At 35.6% G+C, this 18,260-nt stretch overlaps 1 protein-coding gene across 8 annotated transcripts in view; it reads right to left on the reverse strand.

The window, feature by feature from the left end:
- The window catches only part of NCOA1 (nuclear receptor coactivator 1), a 259,770-nt gene that overhangs the window by 112,345 nt on the left and 129,165 nt on the right, over nucleotides 1-18,260 (reverse strand). Inside the window, exon 3 of one of the 8 annotated variants that reach the window (XM_057497396.1) lies at nucleotides 5,416-5,531. The exons of the other annotated variants lie outside the window; for them this stretch is intronic. The gene's annotated coding sequence lies outside the window, so the exon portion shown is untranslated. The remainder of the gene's footprint in view (nucleotides 1-5,415; nucleotides 5,532-18,260) is intronic. 8 annotated transcript variants of the gene reach the window in all.

An 18,260-nucleotide genomic window follows, 5' to 3' on the forward strand; every position in this document is an offset into this window, starting at 1 on the left:
GAAAGCTCGATAATAGGAGGGGTAAATCATGGTAAGGATAGTACTGTAAGGCAGAGGGGACCTTAAATCTGTACAAAAGTTCTGCAAATCCTTGGCTTATCCCTGAACTGCTCATGTATAGCCCAAATAGCCCAAGAGACTCCAAATAGCCCAAAGGAAGGCAACAGCTGGGAGACTAAAAAGCTGAAGAGAGATTTCAGTTGCTTCCTACCACAACAGACACACCACAGAAAAAAGAGTTTGGATTTTAAATCCTCCCAAGTTAAAAGAGCTTGGTGAACACAACAGGCTTCTCATAAAAACCGCAGAAGGGCCTTATCTCATGAGTAAAGACTCTATCTCAGGACTAAAGATTCTCCTGAGTCTAAGTGCAAAATCGAAATGCATCTGGTGTGATAAAATATAAAAAATATCAAGCCTCTACAATTTCAAAGTGATCAGCCAGTATTTCTTTTTTACTTTTATTTTTATATAATTGTACCCTCACATTTTTACACGAAATTGTAAAAGTAGGAGACATCCCATGTACACATCACTCACCTACCCCCAATGGTGACATCTCATTATAATGACAGTGTACTATCAAAACCAAGAAATTGATTGACATAATATAATTATCTTGACCACAGACCTTACTTGAATTTTGCCACTTTTTTCACACTTTTTAAATATATGTATCTATCTTTATAATTCTATGATATTTGAAAACATGCATAGATTCATAAACTCATACCACAACTAGGATTCCCTTTTGCTCTTTTTAATCACACTGCCACCCTTTACCTTAACTCCTGGTGACCACTTATCTGTTCTCTATTTTTATAATTTTGTTACTTTGAGAATGGTATAAAGATTGAACCAAGTAATATGGAGGCTTTTGGATTGGCTTTTTTTACTCAGCACAACGCCCTTGAGATCCATCCAGTTTGTTCTATCAATAGTCATTCCTTTTTATTGCTTCCTGGTCGCAGGTACCATTTTTTTTTCCCACTATTTACATTTACCTGCTGAAGCACATTTGGGTTGTTTTCAGCTTTGGGCTAGTAGGAATAAAGCTACTATGAAATATCTGGGTACTTAGTTTTTGTGTGAACATAACTTTCATTTCTCTAGGATATATACACAGAAATATAATTGCTGGGCTGTATGGTAAATGTATATATACCAGTTGTCAATATTTAAGCAAGACTGATCAAGAAAAATGAAAGACAACACAAACTGTCAGTATCAGAAATAGAAGATACCACTTCAGATCCTAAAAATACAATGTTCTGACCACAAAATGGAGATTAATTCAATGGAGGTAAAATGAAAAATCTCTTGAAAACCAAAAATTACTAAAATAACCACAAAAATAAATAGAATGGTATCTACTGAAGAAATTAATTTATAATTAAACAAAATAAAATTCTAGGGCCAAATGGCTTCACTGGTGGGTTCTATCAAATATTTAAGGACCTAATAACACTCTTACACACTTTTCAGAAAACAGAAGAGGGAAACCCACCAAATTGTTTTGTTAGGCATGCAAAACCTAATAGCAAAACTTGATGAAGATATTATCAGAAAAGAAAATTAGCTTCCTGAATACAGATGCACAATAGCAAATTGAATTCAGTAGTGTATAAGAAGGATAATACACCATGGTCAAGTGTGGTTTATACACAGAATGTAGGTTAGTTTAAAATTCAAATATCAATCAATGTAACTTACCATACTAACGGAATAAAACATACAAACATCTCAATAGAGAAAAGGCACCTGACAAAATTCAGTACCCATTCGTAATTACATTGTCAACAAGCTAAGAATTAGTGGTAACTTCTTCAATCTCAGGAGGATCAATCAAGTATTTATATATTGGTGATATATTTTACTTTTGGCCAATATTATACGTTACAGTGAAATACTGCCAGTTCTAATATTGGGAAGAAGGCAAAAATGTTCACTCTAACCACTTCTATTCATTAGTGTAATGGAAGTAGTGAAGGTCAACTCAGTGCGATAAATCAAGAAAATTAAAGGAAGTTTTTCATAAAGAAAATGAAAATAAAACCTTTATTTGTTTAAAAATGATTTGAGGGGTACATAATTTTAAGGAATCTGAAAAATGATTAATAGAATTAACAAGTTATTTGCAAAGTTGTAGGACCCAAGTTCAGTATACAAAAATCAATTGTTTCTATACACAATGTGTTTCTAACCACAGGAAACAACTGGAAGATAAAATGCAAAAGTTTTATTTACAATAGCATCAAAAACATAAAATGAGTAGGGATTAACAAAAGATATGCAAAGATCTGTACACTTAAAATTATAAAAACACTGCTGAAACTAAAAAAAACAAAGAAAGTGTTGAGTATTTTCACAGGTTCACCATGACTCATAGTGTTAAAATGTCATTTTTCCTTCAAATTAATTCACATACTCAAAAATAAAAATAGTGGTTTACTTTACCAAATTTGGCAAATTTTACTGTCAATATCTATTTTTATTTTGTTTTACATTATATTTGTAACATTGTGGGTTTTTTTAAATGCTTATTTTGGGCTGTTGCTTTTTATATAAAGACTATTTCTCTAAATCATGACCTACCTCAGTGTTGAACTCCGCATTAAAGTGGAATGTTTATGTTAGAAAATTGGATGATCCTATCATCGGGATCCAAAATGTTTACCTCTTATGGTCTCTAACTTAAACTAAATGCTTTTTGCATTAAAAAAATTTTTTTTCTTTCCTTTACTTAAACCCACGATTTATTTTAAGTAAACTTAGTACCCTAAAACATTTCTTAGGGGATGAGATTCATCCCGATTTACTACCTCGTGTGGTTTTATCTGCAAAGTACTACATCTTTGAATTTCCCCTAGGTAAATCTGTATAAGAATTGGTTATAACTGACTATGGTAAAGATGGCATTGTCCATTGAGTCATCCACCAACAACCTCTGTCATTATTTGATTTCCAAGGAAAAGCATCCCCCCAATATCATCTGCGTGCTTAACCCTGCAGGCATAATCTTTGACAAATAATGCCACTCTCCTCTATAAAATCTGAGAGTTTTTATGGGTACTTTATCAACATCAGGCAGTAACTGAAGCCAGATGAATCCTACTAATGATTTAGGGTCCAATTATGTAAAGGGAATATGGGAAATGTGCTGAGTGGAAGGCTGAGCACAGTCACTTAGGGACTGCATGATGACAAAAAAGCAGACGACAAATCCACATTCAAAAAAGACAATGAGAAGTGAAGAATATGGAAACCAAGAGATGGGTCACACACAGACAACAAAAGAAGAAGAGGAATATGAAAGAACAGGGAGAAAAAGGCAGTGATGATGATGTAAAGTTTATTTGTTACTATGAAATCAGTAATCTCATCATTCTTAAAATGTGTCTCTCCAGTAATTATTATATAATTATCTGTGCTATCCATAGTTCACTATTTTAAAAGTCTTTCCTCACTACCTCTCCTCCAGGAATACCAAGTAGGAGATCCGATATGGACAGTGGAAACTCCTAATAGACTTGCACTACCACTGGGCATGCCTGGAGGCTTTCAACTACTAGTTCCAATTTTTTCCTCATGGGTAAGGCCTTTCTGTTTTCATTATCTGCTTTCAATACTGGATTCTGGCACAAGTGCTGGCTAATTTTTTAAATTATTTAATTTCTTAAATTCAATCTGATTTAGAGGAAACAAAGTGATAGAAGAGCACCTATAATCCACCTAACCCATAGAAAGAATAAAAAGCAAATCTACAAAACACTCTCCCTTTGTTATTTTGGAGTTAGGCAGAGGTACAGGGCCAGAATTTAAAAATAGATAGAGAAATAGAACAAACAAATATCTATGGATCTACCACCCAGGATTAGCAACAGTAAACATTTTCTATATATTTATTTTCATTTTTAAGAAATGAAGCCTTACCAATAAATCCAAAATCCTTATACGCACACACTGCCCACTGTTCATTCCCCCTCCCTTTGACAGAGAGCCATCACTATGAATTTAGTGTGTATCCTTCTGATCAATTTATACACATATATATCCATCCATCCATCAACAAAATGTTTGTTTTAAATATACATGTTTAAATTGTATACTGCACATATTTTACATTTAGCTGATTTCACCCATTATGTTTTGGAGCTCTATGCTTGCTGAGGCATGCATATGTGTGTGTGTTTTGTTCACAGACATGTGAATATACCACTTGTTAGCTATTCTTGTATTTGTCTGTAAATTTACATCTTTACAAATAATGCCTCAATGAGTGTTCTGTACACAGCTTGTGCATATATGCACAAGTGCACGAATTTCTAATGGGAATATCCAGAAGCAGAATTTCTTGAGTTGTAGTATTTGCATATCTTCTACTCAACTTTTGTTAAACTGTTACTCAACTTTTGTTAAATTGTTAATAGCAGTGTATGAGAGAACGATTTCCCCCATATTCTTCCCAACACTAGATATCACTAGACTTTATTTTTTAACCAGCCTGATGGATGAATACAGGCTCTTATTTCAATTTACAGTTCCCTGAATATCACAGAGATGAGCATTTTAGCTAGCTATCTGGATATCCTATTATTTGAACTGGTGTTGGTCTCTTTTCATCCACTATGCTGGGTACTCAAGGCACTTTGTCTTAGTTTCAGGAAATTTTCTTAGATTATACTATTCATTCTTTCCTTTCCCCTCATGTATTCTGTTCTCTCTTTTTGGAACTCCCAGATAGAAAGTTGACCCTCCTGGACTCATCTTTTTATTATCTTCTATTTATCATTTATTTGTCTTTTTGTTCTACTTTCTAAAAAATTTCCTTAATTTATTATCCAATATTTCTATTGAGTTTTTCTTGTCTGCTATATATTCTTAATTTATAAGAATTATTTTTTTCTCAATATTCTTTTTGAAATATCCTATTCTTGCTTTATGGATGTGGCATCTCATCTTTCTGCAGATATTTTATACAAATACATGGGGTATATATGTGCATATATATATGCACATGTATATATCTATATGCACCTGGATGCATATATATGTGTGTGTACATATATATCTAAAATCTTCCCAGCTGCATAGTCTGTTTTCTCCAAGTTGTTTTGCATTTTCTATTCACTTATTTTGGTTTCTGTTATTTATAGTACATGCTTTTCATAGATGCCTGATGGTATTTGGTTGTTTGGGTATAAAAAATTTATTGAAAGCTTTAACCATGTACATGGGACTATTGGCTGTGACCTTCACTACAGGGCAACCTGGGTAGGCCCTTTGGTAGGGCACAAATATTGATCTGAGAAACCTGGCTCCCATTATGTACCACTTATTTATTTATTCATTTAACACCCATATACATATAGTCTCAGAACTGTTCATCTGTACCCCTATAAGAAACAAATTTACCACCTAGAGTGCAGTATTTATGTACAGTTCTCCTTGCCTTGAGGTTTTTCTTCTTGGGTTGATTAGGTTCACAGAAGATTCTTCCTGTTTCCTGCCTGGAGGATGAAGGTCATAGTCTGGGAAGCCAATAATAGAGAAGAGGGCAGAGCTCTCAGCATTCAAAATGCCAATGCTCATTTAATCCCCCTCCCACCCTTCACGTGCCTCTTTTCCACTAGCCCAGTGGCCTCCTGTTTCAACCTAGAGAACAAACTTCAAATCTCCCATCTGTCAACTCTCCCAGTGCATCAGCACAGTGGCAAAGAGTGAAGGAAACCCAGGCATCTGTTTCTTAAACAGCTTTTAGATAATCCTCTTTATTTTAGTCCCAGCTCTTCACTTCCACTTTCAGAGTTACACAATACTACCACTGTCTTAGCCCTTTGAAGATTCACCAGCACAAATTTAATTGGTCCTTAGCTGTTTTCACTCAAAACTGGGCTTTCTTGGGTTTATTAAGACTGTTACCATTAGTCTAGCTGTTTTTCAACCTCAAAAACTTTACCCTATTTTCTTCCATTCTCCTGAATCTCCCAATCTCTATAAATCTCTCTGGATTTATTACTTAAAAAAAAAACCTTACTGACTTTATTTTAGTTGATTTTAACTTAACCATGGTTTGGGAGAGAACAGTATGAAACGTGTGCTCAACCCCACCACCACTTTACCTGAACACACTATTATTATTTGTAATATTTCATTTTCAATCTTCCTGATATTCTTTAATCTTTTCAAAGTTTTGCTTCATACATGTTAACACACCGTAATCTTTTTGAGAATTTTAAAATCCATCATCCTGACATTCTCAAGAAATAATAAGCAACTGAAATTACTCAGTAACATAAAGAATTATGAAAGAAACAGAATTAACAATAGGCAGCAAGGCCTGTGCAACAGTTAATCGGGAAAGTGTAGAAAAAAAATCAGCTTAAAACCAAAGAAATGCCTCCTCATACACATAAGCTGAGACCATGGACTGTGACCGTGGGAAAGCAGAAATAAAAAACAAAAACGTTTTCCATTAGTAACTGTCACCTTATGAGATGAGTGTCAAAAGAAGCTGTGGTCTAATGTCCTCTTCTCTGTAAAGAAGTAAAAGAAACTCTCAAACCCCTAAGAGCAGTAGATTCTCTCACCTATGTGTACTAACTGTGAAGTGTGATGAAAGTAACTTTTCATTAATAACAAAACTACAGCATTTACACATGAATTACTTTAATAAAATTAGTGCAGATTCAAGGTTATCATGATTACAACATGACTAACTTCTTCACGATACACTTTTTGAGGACAGGAAAAGATGTTAGCCCAATTTCCAGTATGCTAGGACTAATTCTAGCTATGCTGCCATCCAGTAGTGGGTCATTATAAATAAACCATTAACAGTAGTGGTGATTATATTTGGTTACATGAAGTTAAGATACCAAAGTAACTTCTGTGTTCTTATTAATTCTACTCCAAATAAAATTTAAGAGGGAAGAAGACACCTTAAAAATTTTAAAAAGAGAAAAGTTTTCTTCTTGGGAGATCCTGAGAGATTTTCAAGAAAGATGAAGAATGATGCTACCAACTTTCCTACTGGTGATGACAAAGAGTCGTGTTCTAATCAAAGGCAAATGGTTTAAATAAAATTGAAATCAAGTCATCTATATTAATGCTAAAAAACATAATTTAAAAATACATATAAAGTTTATTTATTTGACTTCTCCACAATATATAGTTGTTTTTTCTTATTAATGCTATCTGTGAAGAGGAGGCCTAGAAAAAGATGAAGACTTTAAAAATAAAATGTTTATTTTTTAATAGAATGACAGTATTACTTATTTATCTTTGTTAATCTTTAATTTTTAGTAGGTTGGCTTCACTGTTCTTATGATTATGAAATGCCTTTATGAAAACTTTGCAATCTCTCTACAAAATAAACTTACACAATTTTTTGGGTGTGTTAAAAAATCTGGGTAAATTCAGGAGTCCCCAAAGGGACTTGAGCTGGGAAATAAATCTTGATAAATGGCAAGAATTCTACCAGTGGACCAACATTAAAGAGTACTACAACTCCAAGGAAATTCTTCATGCACATGTATAAAAATATTAAGAAGAAAAATGTTCACGCCAGCAATGTTTTTATAAGGGCAAAAAATGGAGACAACGGAAATGCCCATCAATAATAGAATGGATTGGTAAATTCTGTATACTGATACAATAAAATCTCATACCAACTGAACTTTAGCTACACACATCTGCCTATAGCACCACCTTCCCGCCTTCCAGCCAAGGTCATACAGCATTGTGCTTTCCAGTATGGATTCTGGAGCCCAACCCCATCATTACTACCTTTCTGACCTTAACCTCTCCATGTCTTTTCCCTTGGCTACAAAAAGGAGGGTAATACTTGTACCTACTCGAGAGCTGTTAGGAGAGTAAACATTAAAAATTTTAAGTTATTTAAAACAGTGCCTAGCACATGGTAAACACTGTGAAGTGTGTGATTAATAATTAGATCACAGCCAACTAAGTTTAGTGTCTCTTCTACTTGGCAGCAACTTTTCCAATAAATGATGGCAGCCATCGTGTTTTCCCTCTGTTTTTCCAGACTTGGGTAGCATGCATTTCTTTAATTATTTGTTTCAGTAATACATACTCAAGAAATTTTATGTGCCTTCATATGGCTTTTTGTTTTTAATGTTCATTCTTCTTCTAGGAAGATACTGATGGTTAAATTCTAAGTTTTTAAAATGAAACAAAATTTTAAAAAGTAAACTCAGAAACCAATCCAGAATGCTTATATCTTCATTTCTATTTCTTGCCCCCAATTTTTAGTAAGACAGATAGTAACCTTAAAACCAAAGTGTGTTTAACTGCCTATATATATATCAACTACAGAATCAAAAATACTGAAGATTCTTACATCTACTCTTACATTTACATGAAAGAGGCAAACAATGAAATGCCTAAGTTAATGGATTTCAATACTACTAATTCTGAATATAGTATAAACACATCTGTTTTGGAGACAAGATATTCCCAAGAGAATGCTCCTACTATTTTTAATGCTCTGTTCTAAGCTCCATACCTCAAAGCATCTGCCTATTTATCAAGGAGCTCCAAACTCCTCCGTTTTCCTTTCCCTGACTCTTCTCTATCAAAAATAAAACAAAACCACCTTCACACCCACCCTATTGCTGCCACCAGAGACCCAGATATCACCCTTGAAATCTTTTCACTGTCTCACTCTATATATTAAATCACAAGCCCCATCTAGTCTATTTCCAAAGTACAGCACCGATCCACACACAGACACATCCAGTATCTCATTCCTGCTTACATCCCTTCCATGAAGTTTTATCTCACTTACAGTAAGTCCAAAACTCATGACATAGCATACTGTGCTTTAGTCACACCGGTCTTTTCTCATTTCCTCCGTACTCCCCAGTTTTTTCTCCCCACTCCAAAGTTCCACTACAATTTATTCTCTGCCAAGAATATCACTGCTGTCTTCTTCATTCACCCAATTCCTATTCATTGTCAAGCTTCAGCTAAAACTCTACTTCTTTTACCCCAGTCGAGTAAATCAGCCCACCATTATATGTTCATATCACTTTCTAATCTTTCTTCTTAGCGTTTTTCAAAAACTTTATTTACATGTTTGTGTAATTATGTGTTTATTGCCTATCTCCCTCACTAGACCATAAGCCCCCAGATAGATATTTTTTAACTGGTACAGAATAGGTACAGAACATTCTAAAAGATTGACTTGTGGAATTAATGAATCTGTTATAATTCAACAATGTGGTGTAGTTAAAAGTTCAAAGAAAATGAGGACCTTTAAATTGGTCAAAGGACACAAATCTAAACAAATTCAAGAGCAGTATCAGAGGCAAGGAAAGCTAAATTAAAAGTAGTAAAACCGCTAGCTTAGTCTCTACTAACTAGAGAAAGCCCATTTCTGTGGCATCATTCTGCAATATAATTTATCTCTGTTTTTGTTATGAGGCAAGAGAAAAATACCAGGGTGTTGGAGAGAGTTCACATTCAAAGAGCTAAAAATGAAATGTAACACCTAACTACAAGTGTTTAGTTCTTTCCTAAAGAGCAACTCTACTAAATCGGAAGGCAGCTGTTGAGAACGATCAAAACTAAGCTGTTCCAAATCTCCAAAACACTATAGGAAGATGCTCACATAGGATTTTAATTCCCAATAAAGGTTCTTTATCTGTTAGAAGATGACATTTTACTAAGGCTTAAAACAAAGTTTAGATTAAGTAACAGTTAAAACTGGCATATATTTTATCAGATGAGTGTTTGCATTACACATTTTTCTATGTTGAGGCTCTATCTACTTCACACACCATCAACTGACAAAGACAGTCTTCCTACCTCAACAGTAGCAAAGAATAGAAACTCCCTAAACTTAACTAATAAAACTATCTGTACCTATATATTTCTACTTATTTATTTATTTAAAATTTTAATAAGGTATTACTGATAAACACTTTTATGAAGGTTTTGCATGAAAAATCAATGTGGTTACTACATTTACCCATATTATCAAGTCCCCACCCATACCCCATTGCAGTCACTGTCCATCAGTGTAGTAGGATGCCACAGAGTCACTATTTGCCTTCTCTGTGCTACCCTGTTTTCCCCTGTGACTCCTCACACCATGTGTACTGAACATAATACCCCTCAATCCCCATCACCCTCCTTCTCAACCAGCCCTCCCACACCCCTCCCCTTTCGTAACCGCTAGTCTCTTCTTGGGGTCTCTGAGTCTGCTGCTATTTTGTTCCTTCAGTTTTGCTTCGTTGTTATACTTCACAAATGAAGGAAATCATTTGGCATTTGTCTCTCTCTGCCTGGCTTATTTCACTGGGCATAATGTCCTCCAGGTACACCCACGTTGTTGCAAATGGTAGGATTTGTTTCTTTCTTATGCCTGATTAGTATTCCATTGTGTATATGTACCACCTCTTCTTTACCCATTAATCTACTTATGGACACTTACGTTGCTTCCATATCTTGGCTATTGTAAATAGTGCTGTGATAAACATAGGGGTGCATATGTCCTTTTGAATCTGAGAACTTGTATTTCTTTTGTGTAAATTCCTAGGAGTGGGATTGCAGGGTCAAATGATATTTCTATTTTTAGTTTTTGAGGAACCTCCATATTGCTTTCTGCAATGTTCGAACTAGATTACATTCCCACCACCAGTGAATGAGGGATCCCCTTTCTCTGAATCCTAGCCAGAACTGTTGTTCTTAGTCTTTTTGATGCTGGCCATCCTTACTGGTGTGAGGTGATATCTCATTGTGGTTTTAATTTGCATTTCCCTGATGATTAATGATGTGGAGCATCTTTTCATGTGTCTGTTGGCCATCTGAATTTCTTCTTTGGAGAACTGTCTGTTCATATCCTCTGCCCATTTTTTAATTGGGTTATTTACTATTTAGGTGTTGAGGCATATGAGTTCTTTATATATTTTGGATGTTAACCCCTTGTCAGATATGTCACTTAAAAATATATTCTCCAATACTGTAGGATGCCTTTTTGTTCTGTTGATGGTGTCCTTTGCCATATAGAGGCTTTTTTAGTTTGATGTAGTCCCATGTGTTCATTTTTGCTTTTGTTTCCCTTGCTCAAGGAGATGCAGTCAGGAAGAAGTTGCTCATGTTTATATTCAGGAGATTTTTACCTATATTGTCTTCTAAGAATTTTATGGATTCATGACATACATTCAGGTCTTTGACCCATTTCGAGTTCAGTTTTGTGTATGGGGTTAAACAATAATCCAGTTTCATTCTCTTGAATGTAGCTGTCCAGTTTTGCCAACACCAGCTGTTGAAGAGGCTGTCATTTCTCCATTGTATGTCCATAGCTCCTTTATCATATATTAATTGATATATATGCTTGGGTTTATATCTGGCCTCTCTAGTCTGTTCCATTGGTCTATGGTTCTGTTCTTGTGCCAGTACCAAATTGTCTTGATTACTGTGGCTTTGTAGTAGAACTTGAAGTTGAGGAGTGTAATCCCCCCAGCTTTATTTTTCCTTCTCAGGATTGCTTTGGCTATTCGGGGTCTTTTGTGGTTCCATATGAATTTTAGAACTATTTGCTCTAGTTCATTGAAGAATGCTGTAGGTATTTTGATAGGAATTGCATTGAATCTGTACATTGCTTTAGACAGGATGGCCATTTTGACAATATTAATTCTTCCTATCCATGAGCACAGCATGTGTTTCCATTTACTGGTATCTTCTTTAATTTCTCTCATGAATGTCTTGTTTTCAGAGCATAGGTCTTTCACTTCCTTGGTTAGGTTTATTCCTATTTTATTCTTTTTCATGCAGTTGTGAATGGAATTGTTTTTCTGATTTCTCTTTATTCTAGTTCATCGTTAGTGTATAGGAATGCCACAGATTTCTGTGTATTAATTTTGTATCTTGCAACTCTGCTGAATTCAGATATTAAATCTAGTAGTTTTGGAGTGGATGCTTGAGGGTTTTTTATGTACAATATCATGTCATCTGCAACAGGGACAGTTTAACTTCTCCCTTGCCAATCAGGATAATTTCTGGTTCTTTGTGTTGTCTTATTGCCATGGATAAGACCTCCAGTACTATGCTGAATAAAAGTGGGGAGAGTGGGCATCCCTGTCTTGTTCCCGACCTTAAGGGAAAAGCTTTCAGCTTCTCGCTGTTAAGTATAATGTTGGCTGTGGGTTTGTCATATATGGCCTTTATTATGTTGAGGTACTTGCCCTCTATACCCATTTTGTTGAGAGTTTTTATCACGAATGCATATTGAATTTTGTCAAATGCTTTTTCAGCATCTACGGAGATGATCATGTGGTTTATGTCCTTCTTATTGTTGATGTGGTGGATGATGTTGATGGATTTTCAAATGTTGTACCATCCTTACAACCCTAGAATAAATCCTACTTGATCACAATGGATGATCTTTTCGATGTATTTTTGAATTCGGTTTGCTAATATTTTGTTGAGTATTTTTGCATCTATGTTCATCAGAGATATTGGTCTGTAATTTTCCTTTTTTGTGGTGTCTTTGCCTGGTTTCGGTATTAGAGTGATGCTGGCCACATAGAATGAGTTTGGGAGTATTCCCATTTCTACTTTTTGGAAAACTTTAAGGAGGATGGGTATTAGGTCTTCACTAAATGTTTGATAAAATTCAGCGGTGAAGCCATCCAGTCCATGCATTTTGTTCTTGGGTAGTTTTTTGATTACCAATTCAATTTCCTTGCTGGTAATTTTGTCTGTTCAGATTTTCCTTTTCTTTCTGGGTCAACTTGGAAATTTGTATTTTTCTAGAAAGTTGTCCATTTCTTCTAGGTTATCCAGTTTGTTATCATATACTTTTTCTTAGTATTCTCCAATAGTTCTTTGTATTTCTGTGGTGTCTGTAGTGATTTTTCCTTTCTCATTTCTGATTCTGTTTATGTGTGTACACTCTTTTTTATTCTTGATAAGTCTGGCTAGGGGTTTATCTATTTTGTTTATTTTCTCGAAGAACGAGCTCTTGCTTTCATTGATTCTTTTAATTGTTTAATTCTTCTCGATTTTATTTATTTATGCTGTAATCTTTATTATGCCACTCCTTCTACTGACTCTGGGCCTCATTTGTTCTTCTTTTTCCAGTTTCATTAATTTTGAGTTTAGACTGTTCAGATGGGTTTGTTATTCTTTCCTGAGGTAGGCCTGTATTGCAATATACTTTCCTCTCAGCACGGCCTTTGCTGCGTCCCATAGATTTTGTGGCATTGAATTACTGTTGTCATTTGTCTCCATATATTGCTTGATCTCTGTTTTTATTTGGTCATTGATCCATTGGTTATTTAGGAGCATGTTGTGAAGCCTCCATGTGTTTGTGGGATTTTTCATTTTCTTTGTGTAATTTACTTGTAGTTTCATACTTTTGTGGTCTTAGAAACTGGTTGGTACAATTTCAATCTTTTTGAATTTACTGAGGCTCTTTTTGTGGCCTAGTATATAACCTATTCTTGAAAATGTTCCAAGTGCACTTGAGAAGAATGTATATTCTGCTGCTTTTGGGTGTAGAGTTCCAGAGATGTCTGTTAGGTCCATATGTTCTAATGTGTTGTTCAGTGCCTCTGTGTCCTTACTTATCTTCTGTCTGGTTGATCTGTCCTTCAGAGTGAGTGGAGTGAAGTCTCCTAGAATGGAATGCACTGCATTCTATTTCCCCTTTTAATTCAGTTAGTATTTGTTTCACGTATGTAGGTGTTCCTGTGTTGGGTGCACAGATATTTATAATGGTTATATCTTCTTGTTGGATTGACCCCTTTATCATTTTGTAATGCCCTTCTTTGTCTCTTGTTACTTTCTTTGTTTTGGAGTCTATTTTGTCTGATACAAGTACTGCAACTCCTGCTTTCTTCTCCCTATCAGTTGCATGAAATATCTTTTTCCATCCCTTCACTTTTAGTCTGTATATGTCTTTGAGGTTAAAGTGAGTCTCTTATAGGCAGCATATAGATGGATCTTGCTTTTTTATTCATTCAATGACTCTATGTCTTTTGATTGGTGCATTCAGTCCATTTACACTTAGGGTGATTATTGATAGGTATGTACTTATTGCCATTGCAGACTTTAGATTCGTGGTTACCGAAGGTTCAAGGTTAACTTCCTTATTAGCTAAGAGTCTAACTTAACTCAGTTAGTATGCTATTACAAATACAATCTAAAGGTTCTTTTTTTTCTCCTCCTTTTTCTTCCTCCTCCGTTCCTTATATATTAGGCATCATATTCTGTACTCTTTGTCTATCCCTGATTGACTTTGGGGGAGTTGATCTAATTTTGTATTTGCTTAGTAATTAATTGTTCTACTTTCTTTACTGTGTTTTATTACCTCTGGTGACAGCTATTAAACCTTAGGAACACTTCCATCTATAGCAGTCCCTCCAAAATACACTGTAGAGATGGTGTGTGGGAGGTAAATTCTCTCAGCTTTTGCTTTTCTGGAAATTGTTTAATCCCTTCTTCAAATTTAAATGATGATCTTGCCGCACAAAGTATTCTTGTTTTGGGGCCCTTCTGCTTTATTGCATTAAATACATCATGCCACTCCCTTCGGGCCCATAAGGTTTCTGTTGAGAAGCCTGATGATAGCCTGATGGGCTGTCCTTTGTATGTGATTATATTTCTCTCTCTGGCTGCTTTTAATAGTCTGTCCTTATCCTTGATCTTTGTCATTTTAATTAATATATGTCTTGGTGTTGTCTTCCTTGGGTCCCTTGTGTTGGAAGATCTGTGTACCTCCATGGCCTGAGAGACTATCTCCTTCCCTAGACTGGGGAAATTTTCAGCAATTACCTCCTTAAAGACACTTTCTACCCCTTTTTCTCTCTCTTCTTCTTCTGGCACTGCTATAATGCTAATATTGCTCCATTTGGATTGGTCACACAGTTCTCTCAATATTCTTTCATTCTCAGAGATCCGTTTTTCTTTCTGTGCCTCAGCTTCTTTGTATTCCTCTTGTCTAATTTCTGTTTCATTTATCGTCTCCTCCACCATATCTAATCTGCTTTTAAAAGCTTCCATTGTATGTTTTATTTCTGATACTGTGTTCCATAATGATTGGATCTCTGACCGGAATTCATTCCTGAGTTTTTGAATATTTTTCTGTACCTCCATGAGCATGTTAATGATTTTTATTTTGAAATCTCTTTCTGGAAGATTCATGAGGTCGATCTCATTTGAATATTTCTCTGGTTTATTCATAATTTTGCTTTGAACCAGGTTCCTTTGACGTTTTGTATTTTTATGTGGTGCCCTCTAGTGCCCAGAAGCTTTACTCTCTGAAGCTGCTCAGCCCCTGGATAGATGTCGGGGGTCGCAGGGGAGCAGTATTGGTGCCTGGGGGGAGGAAAGAGCTGTTTCCTGCTTCCCGGCTGCTATGCCTGTCTCCACTGCCAGACCAGTGGGCCGAGCACACAGGTATAAGCCTCTATGCTTTACATTTGTAGCTGCTGTAGGTGGGGCTTCCCTCTGACTGGCCTAATGCCAGGGTATGGTTTGACAGTTTGCGAGCCCAGGTGGGGCTGGCCAGGAGAAAAGTGCAGTGGGCTGCATATCATGGAGCGGGGCCTTGGAGCTACATAGCCAGCTGAAGCGCCTGAAGATAGTAAAAGTTCCCAACCTGCTGGGCAGAGTGCACCTGGACAATTTTGTCTCCCTGCCCTTTCTCCTGAGCAGTAAGCTCTGTATAATCCTTGCCCCTTTAGCAGCCCTCTCGCTGTTAGGAAGTCTCTCAGATTGCCCGCCTTGTTTTTGTCCCAGAGCAGCCAGATATGGATTCCTACTTTCCACAAGTGGCTGGAATCTCAGTCTCTCCAGGTATTCTGCCTGTCTTAGCTTTCCAACCCCCCTAATCATGAGAGCACCATGAAATGTAGGTTCGTGCTCCCAGACCAGATCTCCAAAGCTAGGTTTTCAGCAGTCCCAGGTCTCCACTCCCTCACTGCTCCATTTCTCTTCCTCCTGCCGGTGAACTGGGGTGGGGGAAGGACTTGGGTCCCATCAGACCACGTCTTTGGTAAGTTACCCTGTTCTGTGAGGTTTATTCTTTTCTCCAGTCTGGTGCAGCCCTCTTTTCTGTTGCTCTTTCAGGATTAGTTGTATTGATTATATTTTCGTATTATATGTGGTCTTAGGAGGAAGCCTCTGTCTCACCTCTCACACCACCATCTTTAAGCCAATCCCTATTTCGATTTATTTTTATGATATTTCTAAATTGCATATTACCTTTTAAAATACAGAAGTGACAGCATATTTGCTTAGAGGTTTTAATAAGCAATTCTGATTTTTGAATGCAAAGTTATAGTTATGTAATGAGGTGTGCTAGTCTATGTTTACATTTAACTATCACTTTCCATACAGTGACATGCATAGTACCTTGGAGAGTGAGGGGGGGAATAATAACCAGAGGACCAGCTTTATGATGCAAAAACAGGTAATAAACATTAGTAAAGTATTTTTAAAATAAATTATAAAATATTCTTTTTATTTATTTTATTCAATACACATAGTTTCTTTGGTAATAAGTAGTGTCATTCAATCCTCAAATAGTTAAGGGCCCAATGTGTGGTAAGCATTGTACCAGGTGCTCGGCAGTGAACAAGAGTTCAATGAAGTTCCTACACTTCTAAGCTCAGATTCAAATGGGAGGAAAAGACAAATAAATAAAACTGGATAATTTGAGGTAGAAAGTTACTAGGTGAGCTATTTTAGACTGAATGATTAAGAAGAGTTTACATGTAAGGGAACATCTGATCTGAGACCACATATAATAAAAAACCCCAAATTATTTTATAAATGAATGATTTCATATTATGTGTGTAATTAAAACTCAGCAGAAAGAACCTCTTATTTCCTTTTACTAATCTTGAGCTTCTCATTTTTACCTATATGATGCCTACATTTGTATATCCAGTCAACACCCAAAATGTAATGGGAAGAAAAGAAAAATGCTCATCACTATTACTCAAAGTCACTATTAAATACTCTGTTATCACTAGCAATCATACTACCATTTTCCCAGTTTTCTAGGTTCTTAGAGCTGTTTAACTCAGCTCCCCTTGCGTTTCCAATATTCAATCCATTAATAACTCCTGTTAACTTTTTTTTCCATGTCTTTCAAATCAGCAAGTTGCTCAGTTTTTCAAAATCATCATTACACCCCAGAGTATTAGTAATCGAAGCCTCAGGCACTTGAGCAGCATGTCTAACCTCTATCCCTGGTCTGCCTACACAATGTGCTCTGTTGAACAATTCCCTACATCTACATGCTCACAATGTCACACCCCTAATCACCACTCAAAAGTATCTTTCCACAGTTTCCATAAAGAATTCACATTCCTATTACTTGGCATTCAAGGTATCCTATTATCATAGCCTCCAGTAACAAAGCTTAAAAATACATGAGGCAAAAGTTGACTGAATTAAATGAAGAAAAATGAATATACATTATAATGAGATTTTTAACACTCGTCTCAGGAATTGATAAAAAAGGAGGACCCCTGAAAAAAATTAAAATAAAGACTTAATAAAATTGAAAGAGTACTATCAAATACTTTTACCTGATTGACATTTTTGGAACACTACACCCCAGAACTGTACAATACATATTCTTCTCAAGTGCATGAATTACTTTCAACCAAGAAAGATTGTCTGCTAATAAGTAAAAAAGTTTTAAAAGATTAAACACATCAGAGTGTGGTGTTTGAAAACAACTAAAATTAAAAATCAGTAGCAATAGACATTTAGTAAAAAAAAACCCAAATTCCAAATGTTTAATATTAACTTGTAAATAATCCATGAAGCAAAAAAAATTTTTTTTCATTAAGGAAAAAAATTTTGAAAACATTTCAAATGGAATGATAATAAAAAATATACCACACAGGAATTTGTAGAATACAGTGAAAACAGTATTTAGAAGGGAGGGGGTTTTATAACTTTAAATGCTTGTATTAGGAGAAAAAGTCTCTATCTTAAGCTAGAAAAAAGTGCGGAGTAATTCCAAAGGAGGAAAATAATAAAAAAGCAGAAATCAATGAAACAAAAAAAGAAATTAACAAAGCAAAACTTAGTTCCTTAAAGGATCAAAATAACTTACAAATCACCAGTTATAATGACCTGTAGTGCAGCCTCACTTTCCCTTCAACCTTGTCTGAAATCAACATGACAAGCATCTTCTAGCCCTGGGCCATATATGGTACTCATTCCACACCTCCAGCCTCCTTGATGTCTACACCAGGGGTCAGTAAACT

The sequence above is a fragment of the Manis pentadactyla genome, chromosome 2 (assembly GCF_030020395.1).
Source record: "Manis pentadactyla isolate mManPen7 chromosome 2, mManPen7.hap1, whole genome shotgun sequence".
Lineage (NCBI taxonomy): Eukaryota > Metazoa > Chordata > Mammalia > Pholidota > Manidae > Manis > Manis pentadactyla.